This window comes from Ceratotherium simum, chromosome 8 (genome assembly GCF_057802395.1).
Source record: "Ceratotherium simum simum isolate JZ-2026a chromosome 8, ASM5780239v1, whole genome shotgun sequence".
Lineage (NCBI taxonomy): Eukaryota > Metazoa > Chordata > Mammalia > Perissodactyla > Rhinocerotidae > Ceratotherium > Ceratotherium simum.
In genome coordinates, this window is record NC_141907.1 from 79,729,980 (window position 1) to 79,744,074 (window position 14,095).

The following is a 14,095-nucleotide window of genomic DNA, read 5'->3' on the forward strand; positions in this document are numbered from 1 at the left end:
AAAGAAGATTTTAAGATGATGTTTTAACTGAAGTAAACTTTTAATTTCTTCTCTGTAACTAGATACTTTACAATAATTTTTATTAACAAGATTTCTCTGTTAGCATTATCCTACTTCTGGTAGTTATTTCTAACTTGAGCCTACACAGACATGCTATGGAGTAGTACGTAGATTTCATGTGCATTTTAAGTATCAGGCATGATACTTCAAACAATTTTGGGCTTGAGCAGAACTGATTCAGACACTGAAAGATGTCGATTCTTCAGGATATGAGTCACTTCCTGCTAAAAATTCTTCAATAGATTCCCTGTTCTTACTCTAACTGTTCTTACAGTTAGATTAAATCTCCTTAACAAAGTCTACAGAGCATGGACTTGATTTGTCCCCTACCAACTTTTCCAATCCCATCTAACGCCATTCTCATGCTCCCTCATTAAGTTTCAGCCATGCTGGCCTTTGGACTATTCCAAGAAAATGTTCAACTCTCTCTCACTTCAGTCCACTTGCATTTGCTGTTCTCTTTGCCTGGAAAGAGATAGGACAGATTTTCTTCATTCATTAAGGTCTCTAATTGCGCTCTTGCCCACTGCCTGACACATAGACATTATTTTCAGCAATTTTGGGTCATTCTCAGAAATGTTACCTTTAAATATTGCTTCTTCCATATTTTTTTCTTAATTCTTTTCTACTGCAACTGTGGGAAAAAACTTCATCTTATCATCCATACTATATTTTCCACTTCCTTATCTCTCTGAGCATTTTAGGTAATTTTCTCAGTTCCTTTATTCATACATTGTATCTAAACTGCTCTTTATGTTTCCAATGAATTTTTAAATTTTTAATTACTATTTTCATTTCCAGAATTTCTATTTTTTCCAAATACCTATATTTGTGGTAGTCTATTCTGTCATTATGATTTATAATTTTTCTTTTACTGTTTAAATAATTTTATACATATTTTATAATTCATTTCTGAATAGCCTATCATCTAAACTACTTTGGATGGGAATCTCATTTTTGATATCTGCTGACTCATCCGTGTTTTGAATTGTTTCAAAGTTTTGGTTCCAATGTTTAAATTATGAGTTTATTCCAAGCTGAATCTGGTTTGGGCTCCACATTGTGAGTCTTGGGTCCTCTTAGTTGTAGAAATGTCCTACAGAAAAGCTTGGTATTTACTTCTCCAGGTTGACTTCAGCATACGACAGACTATAAATTTGCGCTCCATTGAAAATATAGTTCAGGTTCTGGGTCTGAGTTTTTCATGGGAAATGCTACTTTCTTGGTCAATGGGTAGATTTTTTTCCAGTCCCCTTTCAAAGGAGCAGCCTTATAAGAGACCCAATTTTATACTAGGGTCTCTCTTCCCGCTCACTGCCTCATAGGGGCCCATAACCACATTGCTTATCATCCTTTGGGCATTAACACTACCAATAACCTATGAAGTTCTATATCTAGCTTTACTTCTCTGAACAGCCACAATATTAGCTCATGAGTTTAGTATCCTGGCTATAGTTTCTATTATTGTTTACTAGATTTATTAGTGGGAGGATCCCATGTTAGTATATTCAACCAAGTTCTAGAATTAGGAATTGCCACCCCCTCAATATTCTCTATTCTTTATCTTAACATCATATATTATTTCTGTGGAACACAGCATTCTCTATGGTTTGTAATTATAGTTTTTATTTCGTTCTTATATATGCTGAGTAAAAAGAAAAGCAATACATATATTATATACTACCAAGATCTTGGCATCTAGGGTGTAGCTTGACACAAAGTAGAGGCTCACTAAATATAGTAATCATAATTACTGGACAATACATAGCAAAAAAGAACACATAACTCCGAAGAAAGGAAAATTTCTACAATAGAAGTTCTGCCTCTGGGATGGACAAGTAAGTGCTTAACAGACTGATCATCTCACAAATAAAAACTATAAACTCTAGTACAGTAAAAAAAGAAAAAAAAAGTAGGCATACTGTGGGGGGATTTTTAATATGAAAGACTGGAACAGTGTTGAGTGAGTTGCCAACATTGATGTCTTTTAGCCTGAGAGTAGGCTACAGTCAGTGTTACTCAGGGCACCTAAAACTTCAGTAAAATATCTATAATCTTTTGGGCCTGAATAGCCATTTAACAGTATAGAGGGCAATCAGAGACACTGGAAATTGGTTGTGGGATCCTAGAAAAGACAGAGATAGGATCCTTATATTCCATGAATAAACTCTTTACAAATCTCTAGCTGCTCCCTGAAGCACGCATGCATGTTACAGACTGCAAGAAGCCCTATTAAGAGGGAAAAAATGACTGAACCGAGTTTTGAGTTGCTGACTAAGAGAGAGTTTTACTCTGAGTCCACCAAGTTAGTTGCCTGCTAAAATAAAACACTGATATCCTTCAAAGGAATATAACAAAATCCACAATCTCCAAAATATAACACTCATAATATCTGGTACAAAATAAAAATTACTTGATATATGATGAATGAGAAAAATTGATCCCTTCTTTAGGGAAAAAAAAGACAATCAATAGAGACTAATCCCAAGATATTGGAAATAGCAACAATGACCTAAAAGCAGCTAATATAACTATGATAAATGAAGTAAAATAAAATGCAAATTTAATAAAATAAACAATGAAAACTTTAACAGTAAAATAAAAACTACAAAAAAGAACCAAGAGGAGATTAAAGAGCCGAAAAATATAATGTCTGAAAAAAACAAATAATGGACTTAGAGTTGACTAAGGAAAGATTCAGTGAAACTTGAAAAAGATCAATAGAAATTATGATTTGAAGACCACAGAGAATAAAAAGATCAAGAAACAAGTCAACATGGGCTTAAATATTGGTTGGATAATATTAAGAACTCTAACATATTGTTGGAGACCGAAAAGAGAGAGAAGAAATATAAGAGGACATGAAAAACATTTTTTAAGAAATAATGGGTGAAAATTTTTACAATTTAGTGAAAGCTATAAATTTGTAAAGATAAGAAGTTCAGAACACCCAAGCTAGATCAATATTAAGAATAACAAGCCTAGACACATCATAGCAACTCTGATGCGTGTTTAAAACTACTTAAAACCAACAATAAAGTAAAATCTTGACAGCATTCAGAGAAAAATAATGCATTATATACAGGAAACCATTGAGTCAAATGATTATATACAGGAAACCATTGATTCAAATGATTCAAATGATTCAAATGCCTTCTTAACAGAAACCATGGAAGCCAGAAAGGAGTTGGATAACAATTTTAAATGTCAAAAGGGAAAAAAATTATTAACCTAGAATTCTTAACCTGTTGAAAATATCCTTCAAGAATAATGGCTAAAGATATTTTTAGATAAAAGTAAACAAGAAAAATAATCACGAGCATACTGCACTACCAAAATGTTATGTGAAGTTACAAAATTTACCAAAATTGATAGAAGATGAAACAGAAAGTCTGAATGGGTCTATGACTATTAAAGAAATTTATTTTCTTATCAAAAACCACCCCACAAAGAAAATCTCATGCCTAGAAGTTTCCATTGTGATTTATATATTTTAAAAACAATATTGTAAAAACACTTTCATACAACAGAGAAGGAAACAAAACTCCCCAGCTTGTTTTATGAAACCGGCATAACATTAATACCAACACCTAATAATGATATTACCCAAAAGGAAAATACAGACAGCATCACTTATGAATGCAAAAGCAAAATCTTTACAAAATATTGACAAATTAGATCCAGATTATATACAAAAGATAATACACCACCACGTGTTTATCTAAAGATGCAAGATTGCTTTAACATTCAAACAACCAATGCAATTCACCATAATGAGAGAATAAAGAAGAACAACTCTATGGTCATTTCAACAGAAACATAATAAACTTTCAACAAAATACAACACCTATTCATAAGCAACACTCAGAAACTAAAAATAAAAAGGAATTCATCAACCCGATACAGAACATCAATGAAAAATCTACAGCTAACATCATACTTAATAGTGAAATATTGAAACATATTTCCCCTAAGATTGGGAACAAGGCAAGGATGCTCACCCTTACTAATTCTTTTCAACAGTTGACTATAGGTACTAAAAATTGCAATAAGTCGAGAAAAGAAATAAAACACATAAATTTTGGAAAGAAAAAGTAAAACAATCTCTATTTGTAGATGACATGATTGTATTCATTCAAAATCATAAAAATTTAACAAAATAACTATTAAAACTAATAATTGAATTTAAGGCAATGTCATCAGATATAGTGTTCACATCTAAAAGTGATTTGTAATATGTAAACTAGCAGCAAACTTAAAATAAAATTTTAAATGTCACTTAGCATTACATTAAATATAAAATACTTATAAACTAAATAAATGATGTATGAGACTTCTATTACTGAGAACAATTGAAGAGCTAAATAAATGGAGAGATAGATACCATGTTCATGAATTGAAAGACACATTATTGTTAGTTTGTTAATTCTTCACCAATTAATCTATAATTTCATTGTAATCACAATTATAATACTAATAGAGATAATTTTTAGAAATGTACAAGCAAATTCTAAAATTTATATGGAAATGAAAAGACTTAGATTCTCCAAAGCCATCTTGAAAAACAAGAACTGAGTTGAATAATTTACATTATATGACTTTAATATTTTCTATAAAGTTATAGCACTCTAGATTGTATGACTAACAAACTGAATAATAGAAAAGAATATAAAGTCCAGAAATTGAGCCCCACTTACATGGTCAGGTGATTTTCATCATAGAAATCACAGCAAACCAATGGGAATGGAATGTCTTTTCAACACCTTATCCTGGAATTACAAGATATCCATGTGGAAAAAAAAAATAATAATTTTATCCCCTACCTCTCACCATACACAAAAATTAAATCGAGATCAATCATACCTAAAACTAAAAGTCAATGTTATAACATCTTTTAAAGGAAAACATGGGGAGATATCTTTATGTTTCAGGTGTAGACAAGGTTTCTTAGATAAAGAAGAGAGTGGTAATTAAAATATTTTTAAAAATCTAATAAAGTTAGTTTAGTTTTTAAAAACTGTATCAAAAATAAATACTTCAACTCATCAAAAGACACTGTTAACAAAATGAAAATGAAAATCTTTTTATCAGGTTAAAAGAAATATTTGCAAAACATATATTCTGGTTTCCAGGATATATAAAGAATTCCTAGAATTCAATAATGGAAATATAAACAACCCCATTAAAAACTGGCAAAAAGATTTAAAGACAGTTCACAAAAGAAGATTTACCAACAGCCAATATGAATGAAAAAATTATTAGCCATTTGGGAAATACACATTAAATCACGATGAAATACTAGTACACGTTCATTAGAAGGACAATAATTAAAAGAAGTGATAACACCAAGCTTTGGTGGGGATATGGAATTACCAGAGCTCTCATATACCACTGATGGGTGGATAAAATGCTACAACCTTTTTGGAAAGAGACTCAATACTTTCTTATAAAACTAAATATACTCGTACTCTATGATCAACATTTTCAATCTTAGTTAAAAACATATATCCCACAACAAGATTTGTAATGTTGCATGATATTCTATTCTTTTCTATTGTTCTATTTGCTGATGTTGAGTAAGCTGTACTTTGAATAGCAGCATTATTTATAGTAGCCAAAAACTGGAAAGAATCCACGTGTCATTCAAAAGGTAAATGGATAAACCAACTGAAGAGTATTCATACAAAGGAATATCACTGAGCAATAAAACGTAATGAATTATTAAAGCACACAATGACATGGATGATTCTCTAAGACATAATGTTGAATGAAAGAAGCCTTTCACAAAGAGTATACATTGTATAATTATATTTGTAAGAAGTTCTTAGAAAAGGGGAATCTAAACTATGGTAGATAAAATCAGAAGAGTGGTGTCGTCAATGGAGAGGAGGAGAGAACTGACTAGGAAGTGATATCAAGGAATTTCCTGCAGTAATCAAAATGTTCTATATTATGATAAGAGTTTGAAGTATATACATTTGTCAAAACTCAGCTAATGTGTAAGGAAGATTTGTGCATTTTATTGTATGTAAATTTTATGTGTAAGGAAAATATCTGTAAAAAATACTTAACTAGTCAACAATATTCATGCTAAAGTGTTTAGGGAGAAGTGTATGGATGTCTGCAATTTACTTTGAAGTACATCCAAAAAAAGATTCTATTTTTCATGAAGAGAGCCAGAGATACGGGGATAAATACATGAAATAAGAATAGTAAATGTTAGTTAAGTTAGAATGTAGGTGATGGGTATATGGGCATTCACTGTAAAATTCTTTCGCCTTCTCGATATATATGAAAATATTCATAATCTTATGTTGGTGGAAAAAAAATACTTGGAACCCCCTATTTCTCACCCAAATACTACAAAGAACCAGAACTAAAGATGCAACACAGAGATTATGAACTTCCAGAAGTCAGGGACCATATTTATCCTTTTCACTAGATACCTGACGTGTAGTTGGTACTCAGAGAACACAAAGAATATTTGCTGAATGAATAAATAAGTTCACTTTCCTCTACCATTAGGCTAATTCCTATTAGTGTTTGATACTTACTTTGTAACAAAAAAGTAATATAATACACTGGGCTGTAGGAATACTTGATGTAATAGATCATTTGATAAATGACTAAAATATATAAGTAGGTTCAGAAAAAAATATTTTTCACAAGTTAATATTGGATATTTAAGCTTAACATCCTGATCTTCATTTGAGGAATTTAGACCTACACCAAATAGTTCAACAGAAATTAAAGCCCACACCAGTTTGGAACTAGTCACCAAAATAAAAGAGCTGAAGGAGCAAATAGGTGAAGAAGAACCTGATATTATGAACTAAAGAAAACTCACTCTACGCTTTGGTCTATTGGATGAAGGAAAGACGTGATCTTACCTTCAGGATCCCAGGCTGCCTGCTTGGAATCTTAGAGGAGGGTCTGGTGGGAGATGGAGCCATCCAGGCAGCTTCGCATCAGAAGCTGGGACCATGAGGGAGGGGCTGCCCAAGGGAGACGGAACCATGAAGAAGAGGCAGCCATCACCACATTGCACCATAATCCACTTGAAGCCAGGAGCCAGGAAGAGAAATGCCAAGGCTCTTCCCTCCTGTTGTCCTTCCAACTCCTGCCAGTGCTTCCTATTGTCCAGTTTCAAGGCAGCTTTGAAAGTATAATCTGTAAGGGTTAGTTCTCTGCAATACAAAGAAGGGCAGAGAACTGTTAGGGATCGATTTGAGGGGAAAGAGGCAAATGGCTGATTCACCTACTACAACACATTTGATTATTTCACATTTGAATTAATAGTTGCAGAAATGTATAATAACAACACCTGATAAAGATATTACACAAATGTAAATTGTTTAGCACAATACTTAGCATATGGTGAGTTTAGGGGAAAAAAGATTATTCTTCTCTTTCTCTATTCTGCCTTAGCCAGAAAGGGAAGAAGCTACTTCCGTAACTTTCTTGCAGCATTTTTATTTGCTCATCCTCAAGGCAGCAGAGATACTAATCTAATTAGGCTGAGCCTGACATTCATTCGACTGCGTGTTACATGTGAGTGGGTTGTTCTGTCTCGAGCATCTTCTTCCTTTTTTAGTACTTATATCAAAGATATGCAAAAAGCATCCTGGAATGCCTGTTCCCCTATGGAAAGCAGCCTGAGTAGGGTCCAGTTTGTATGTTAGACAGTCTTAATTCTCTCCTTTGTGGCAACTGGGCATCTTCAGACCCAGCTCTCCCTAGATACACCTGGGTAAAGAAGACTCAAAGGTAAAGGTTGGCTTCTGATGGAGGAGATACTGTTTCAGACCCTGATCTAAGCCCTTATTTTCTTCTTCACTCCAGCATGTAAAAGAGAGGCTGACATTTCGCATTTGCATTGCTCACACAAATTAATAAAATTGCTACTTGATTCCCATTTGGCTAGAAATCCTCATGTGTGTATTTCTTCAGCCAGAACCCTGGTGTGGAAGAGAAAGGCGTGCTTGGCCTTGAGTTTCAAACAGTAAGCGCTAAATAAGTTGCTGTTTTTGTTGTTGTTGGAACAGCATGCTATAACAGGTTTTAAAGAGCCAGAGAAAACGAAGATTATACATATAATTCCTATCTTTTTGCAAATTTCCATGTTGCATATTTACTTATACTAAATAGGTAAAGAGGGTATCTCCAACACTATCATTAAACAAAATAACTTAGAAATGATGACACCTGTTCATTTTTTAAGACTAAAATCTTCTGACATTATCTTGGATTAGCAGTGTTTATTCACTCTGTGATGCTTCTTCTTGAAGAGAGTGGATGTTATTTTGAGAAACAAAATTAATGGCAAAGGATACCATAGAAACTGCACATAGCAACAAGGAAAAATGGTGTCTGAACAATGCTGAAAAATACGGAGCGATGAAAGCGAAGATCACGCGCAAAGAACACTTACACAACGCAACGATCGGAGTGAGGTTACAAACATGAGAAATTAAAGTGAAGGGATTTAAATAAAAATTAAATTTAATTCAGAGTAAAAGATATAGATACAGGAAAAACTTCTCTCCTCCATGCCCGGTACTGATAAGCTGTCTAGTTCCTCATGAGGCAGGAGAATTTCTGGTAAAATTGTTCACAGATCTAAGCCATCCACTAAGTCACATTTTACTAGTAAGAAGCTGATCCACCCTCTCTATTTCTATCCATGTGGCCAGGGCTCCAGAGGTTGACCTCGCCAAGCATTATTTTACTTTTCCATTTCTTTCTTCTTCTACCCATGCAGCATGGGTAAATAAGTTGAACCAGGGACTATTTTAACCAACCAAGTACTCTTACTGTGCTCTAAATATAGGAAAATATTTTAGGCAGATCACTACTCCCTTGAATTATTTTGATTCCTTTGGATACAAGCATTTCAATATCCCAGTGCTTTCACTTCTGCTGCTTGATGGCAGTGCTTTAGTCATGCATGCATAAACATTCTTCTGAGTTGGTTTTAAATCAATCTTTTTAATCCTCTAAATCTCTATATCTGATATGAAGGATTAACCAATAATGTGTTTGTGTCACATGAAAATTACTTTCAAATTGTGCAAAAGTAATTTGAAATTAATTCTGTACCATTGTTAGTGGATCTTCTCAAAGCACACAGCAAAACTCAAAATGAAATTAAATGTATATTTTAAATATTTTTTTCTAGATATGGTTTTTAAAAAGCCTAAATTTAGGACTTGCTTTTCCAAGTTGCATGTGTGAGAGACTGTCAAACTGACTGCTAAAACCAGTTTCCCTTTTTATACACAGACCTAGACTACATTTCCCAGCTTCCTTTGCAGTTAGATGTGGCCATGTGACTATATGGTAGACAATAGAATGTGGGTGAAATGATGTGTGGCATTTCGAGTTCTGCCCTTAAACCCTTCCACATATGATCCACTGAGATGGTTTCCCTTTTAAGACAACTAGAGTGAAGACCACGCCTATGGCAAACTTCAGAGCCTTGTGTTGAGGATATTAGAGCCACAATATGGAATATGCCAGAATTCTTATACCACTACTTGATGAAGAATTACCCACTTAATAGGAGCTATCATTTTGGACTTCTTGTGTCATACCAATAGATATACTTTATGTAACTGTCGTGTTAGGCTACTGGATTTTGGAGGTTTATTTGTCATCACAGTATTACTTTAACAAAGGTAATATAATAAAAGTAAAATAAATTAAAATATGTTTTAATAAACTCTATACAATGTTAAAATCATCATGTATCTCAAAGAAAGAGACCAATTAGATGTCATTTCAGTCAATGTCCTTTTGGGAGTCCATTCTCAATGGTATTTGTGCACGTCTAGTGTCAGATTTTTGTTTTTGACTACCTTTTCAAGAATATTTGCATAATAAACAGGCTTAGAAAACAGAGATAGTACCTCCCTCCAGGGCAGAGGGTACATTGGTTTGCCGTCCAAAATAATAAAAATAATGTCCCCATCTGAGGCAAAGAGTTGGCAGTTCCTTTATAAGATTGGTGATAGCCTAAGTTTGGATTTCCTCTGTTGGGAAACAACCCACTATGTGTGCAATATCCAAAAGGGCCCACGTCCTCATCACTCCTGTGACTTAGAAAGCAAGGGAGAACCAATGAAAACATGAAGCTCATGCTGCCTGCGGTGCAGTGAGTAATAAAGTCCTTTATCTCTGACCCAGGAGTCTGCTGGCGTGTATGAAACCATGACAGGCTAACTTGTTAGCTTGCAAGTAGGGTAAAATCTCAGAACGTTCACAGTTCTTGACAGCCCGCTCCAGATGCTGTGTGTATTTTCAAGTAGATTTAGGCCCTATGTTTGGATGTCTACATAGACTAAATCATGCTTTTTGCTTTCTTGCCTCTTCTTCTTTACTCCACCAACTGCTATCTCTTGCTCTTCCCACAAGCACACAGATACACTGAGTTTCTCTCAGAGAAGGGTGGTAGAAACAGAAATATTAGGAACAACAATCACATGTACTTAATAAGAGTGGAAATAAAAATAATAATTGCAATGATGGTGTTGATGACTGAAATAGGGAAGACTTTGTACACGATAGTCATTTTAAGCACTTTTCATATATAACTCATTTAATATTACAATACCACTATAAGTAGGTACTAATATTATCCCCATGTACAGTTGCCTGTAACTAGTTATTTTGGATTTTTGTGGAATTGTGTATAATGGTTGTGCTATAGACTAGTGTCTTAGTCCATTTGGGCTGCCATAATAAAATACTGCACATTGGGTGGTTTATAAACAACAGAAATTTATTTCTCAGAGTTCTATAGGCTGGAAGTTAAAGATCAAGTCTCCAGCATGGTTGTGTTCAGGTAAGAGCCCTTTTTGTGGTTCATAGCTAGCGCCTTCTCTCTGTTCTCACATGGTGTAAGGGGTGAGGGGTCTCTGTGGAGCCTCTTTGATAAGAGTACTAATCCAATTTGTGAGGACAGAACCTCCCAAAGGCCCCACCTCCTAATACCATCACCTTTCAGGGTTAGGATTCAACATATGAATTTTAGGGGGACATATTCAGACCATAGCAACAAGACAAGACGCGCTGAGCAGCGCCAGATGCTGCCACAGGCCAGATGTTCACATGCCATGACATACCACAGCTGCTAACCAGTCTCAGAACTTATATGTCACCCCAGATTAAGAATGGGATAAGAAAAAGAAATTTGTATTTATTGTGCTTTTAAACTTTGTAGTCACCTGAAGTTACAGAGAAATCACAGAATCATAAGGAAAAGACGAATTTCTGGGGGAGAGAAGTTAAGATGGCGGCATAGGCAGACTCTGAACTCACCTCCTCCCACGGATACAGCCAATTTACAACTACTTGTGGAAAAATTACCCCTAAGAGAGAAATGAAAACTGGATAAGAGGAACTCCTGCAATAAACGACAATCCTAATTGAGGTGGAAGAAGCAGAAACTCCCTTCTGGAGAGGAAAAACGCTGCCTTCACAAGCCGCAGCACTTCATGGCCGCCGGGGAGCAGCCCAAAGGTCCGCAGCCCTCCCTGGAGGAGCCGGGCCCTCAGCCGGGGAGCGCTCCTACTATAGGCAGTTTTTGGACCCAGCACAATCGAGACGAGTGGCATAATATCTGACTTTGCCTGCTACTAAAACATTGGGGAGTACCCCCAGAAAAGCTGGTTCACAAAGAAATTAAAACCGGTTCTCAAAGGGCCCATGCACAAATTCACCCATTTCAAAAAGCAACCTAAAATCACCAGAAAGAAAGATGCACAGGGCTTTGGTGAAAAGAGACTCACCTGATGGGCTCTGAGTGCATCTCAGTGAGAGGTGAGACCTCTCTAGGGGCTGGGACATTGGCGACAGCCATTGTTGTGGCCTGGAGTGGGCGTGCTGACACAGACACGGGGCAGATGACATTGGAGTTTTCACTGGGGCCTGCTAGCCCAGGGACTGACCCACCCACTAGAGCACCGATTTAATCCAGCTCAGCCAGGGCAGGCAGCCCACACTAGAGACTGGCCCCACCCAACAACAAGCCCTCAGGCAACTTGTGGGCCTGCTAAGTGAGCTGCCTGGATTCTCCACAGCCTGGCAAGTGGGTCCACCTCTGTGGGGCAGGAAGTGTGCAAGGAGTGGGTGGAGAGTGTGGGGCAGTGGTGGAGTGTGTGGGCCTCCCACCTTGGAGAGACTGGGTCCACTTCAGGAGGTCGGGGCGCACACGCAGGGCAGGACTGTGTAGACTATGTGTGTAGACCTGTGGGTGGTGAGGCTTGTCAGCTGCAGAAGACTTGTGCTTCTCAAAGACCCACATGGGGGGTTTACCCCACCTTCCAAATCCTGAAACAATTGGGTGCTCCCGGGCTTGAGGCCAGCCTCACCCAGCTGCAATCCTCAGAGAGCTGACAAGAGACCTAAAGGCTGGAGGCTTATAGCAATTGGAAGCCCCTGAGCCTAACAACCTGGCACTCTGGGGGTCTACTCACTTAACAGAAATACTGCAACAGGAATGTGCTATTAGAACTTGAAGCCCACACCTGATAAAGAGACTGAAGAGACCACAACAACTACAAGCAGCTGAGCATTACAACAGCTGGCCAGGAGCATAGCTCAGCTTCCCTGGGCACCTACAAGGAGAGCAACTAGGCCAAAACAGAAGGGTACACATAGCCCACATAGGGGTCACTCCTGGGACATTCAGAACTGAGGGAAGCACACTACCTAGCCTTATAAGGCATCACTTATATAAGGTCACCTCTCCAAGAGCAGGAGACGTAGCTGACCTACCTAATACATAAACACAAGCACAGGAAAAGAGGCAAAATGAGGAGGCAAAAGAATACATTCCAAGTAAGGGAACAGGACAAAACTCCAGAAAAGGAACTAAGTGAAACAGAAATGAGCAACCTACCCGACAGAGAGTTCAAACAAAAAGTGTTAAGGATGCTCACTGATCTTGGGAGAAGAGTGGAGGAACTCAAAGAGAACGTCAACAAAGAAATGGAAGATATAAAAAATAATCAATGAGAAATGAAGAATACAATACTGGAAATGAAAAATTCACTAGAGGGACTCAAAAGCAGAGTAGAGGATACAGAAGAACGGATCTGTGAGCTGGACAAAAGACTAGAAGAAATCACCCAAGCTGAACAAGTAAAATAAAAAAGAATTAAAAAGACTGAGGACAGTCTAAGGGACCTCTGGGACAACATCAAGCACACCAACATCTGTGTTATAGGTGTCCCAGAAGGAGAAGAGCGAGACAAAGGGTCAGAGAATCTACTTGAAGAAATAACAGATGAAAAATTCCCTAACCTAAGGAAGGAAACAGACTTTCAGGTACAGGAAGCACAGAGAGGCCCAAACAAGATAAACTCAAAGAGGCCCACACCAAGACACATCATAATTAAAATGTCCAGAATTAAAGACAAAGAGAGAATCCTAAAAGCTGCAAGAGAAAGACAACTTACGTACAAAGAAACCCCATAAGACTATCAGCTGACTTCTCAGCAGACACCTTACAGGCTAGAAGAGAGTGGCACAACATATTTAAAGTGCTAAAAGGAAAAAACCTACAGCCAAGAATACTCTACCTGGCAAATTTATCATTCAAAATGGAAGGAGAAATAAAAAGTTTCCCAGACAAGCAAAAATTAAAAGAGTTTGTCACCAAGAAACCAGTACTACAAGAAATGCTAAAGGGACTTATTTAAGGGGAAAAGAGAAGACCACAAATAGGAAAAATGATCTATTTCCAGGATAAGAGGGTAATGGATACAAATGCACCAAAAAAAAGGTTAGATATGATAGCAAAAACGTAAAATGTGGGAGGAGGGGAGTTAAAGAGTAGACCTTTCATATAGAGGTAAAACTAAAGAGACCATCAACTTAATATAGATTCCTATTATGTAGGTTACTGTCCCATGGTAATCACAAACCAGAAGCCTATAATAAATACACAAAAACTAAGAGAAAGGAACCCAAACATAATACTAAACAAAACCATCAAACCACAAGGGAAGAGAACAGGAGAAGAAGAAAGGAA